Genomic DNA, 1051 nt, shown 5'->3' with positions numbered 1-1051 from the left:
ACCACCACCAACCCAAACCCATGTGCACCGGCGGACAGGGATTATCACCTGTTTGTGTGCCCTTGCCAGTGGGTCCTCCGTTGTTTGAAATTAGGGGAAAAGGAGAGGAGCCTTTGATGTGTTTTCTCTTTTAATTGACTCCTCAGCGCTCCGCCAGGGAAACGGATATGCAACGCATCTCTTGGTTTGTCAAGTGCAGCCGTCGAGAACTTAAGATATCCGTAATAAAAAGGCACATTTCACCTCCAATAACCCATTGCGATTCACATGCGCTGACAAGTTTGTCGAGGAAGAAACAATCACACTGTGCGGTATACGCTGAATAATTATCACTCATCATTAATTATCACTATAATTAATCATTATCAAACATGGTGGGTCTAGAAGGGACTTCCAGCGAATCAACGGCTGACACGCTGTAATTGTTGGATAACATCTTGCTTACCATATGGTTGAAACCACCTGGAAGGCACTCTGGGAAGCTAAATGTATATTACACTGGGATACGCAGGGATCTCAACAAGTGCCTGAAATTACATTTAGATCATGGATTTAAAGCTACAGTGCGTAGTTTCTGTTGCCCTGATGAGGTATTCTGAGTGATGAGAACAACACTATCGGTGCATCCCCTTGACGCAAGCCTTCAGTGATCAGGCACCACCCCCACCCATCCTCCACACACTTGCTAGTAGCGTGTAGTAGTGATGGTCAAATGAAGCTTTGTGAACCACTGTCTTTATTTTCTGAGCTCACTAGATGGCGCTTACTGCTCGACAAAGGGTTAAAAAAACACTGAATTGCCATTCCTTTAACCTTTTCTTTGAATAGAGAGCGCCATCTAGTGAGCTCACAAAATAAAGACAGTGGTTTGCGAAGCTTTATTTGACCAACACTAGCGTATATCTAAGTTCCACTCTTGCTCCGTTGCGGCGGAAAATTGGACATCTTTCACTCTTTTCGACGAGATGTCTGTTACCTTCCGCTTTCTTTGTGTAGGAGTTTTAAACTCCGGTGGATTTCTGAGGACTATGGTTACCTGGTCCTCAGATCT

The 1051-nt window shown here is 44.5% G+C and overlaps 1 protein-coding gene and 1 long non-coding RNA gene across 5 annotated transcripts in view; one reads left to right on the top strand and one right to left on the bottom strand.

The window, feature by feature from the left end:
• Positions 1–1051, bottom strand: part of arhgef10la (Rho guanine nucleotide exchange factor (GEF) 10-like a) — a 190549-nt gene that overhangs the window by 9959 nt on the left and 179539 nt on the right. The gene's annotated exons all lie outside the window — the stretch shown is intronic.
• LOC116687933 (uncharacterized) overlaps positions 1–1051 on the top strand; it is a 7491-nt gene that overhangs the window by 2584 nt on the left and 3856 nt on the right. The gene's annotated exons all lie outside the window — the stretch shown is intronic.

This window comes from Etheostoma spectabile, chromosome 4 (genome assembly GCF_008692095.1).
Source record: "Etheostoma spectabile isolate EspeVRDwgs_2016 chromosome 4, UIUC_Espe_1.0, whole genome shotgun sequence".
Taxonomy (NCBI): Eukaryota; Metazoa; Chordata; class Actinopteri; order Perciformes; family Percidae; genus Etheostoma; species Etheostoma spectabile.
Note: the sequence above shows the minus strand (reverse complement) of the source record. Positions and strands in the feature narration are given on the sequence as shown.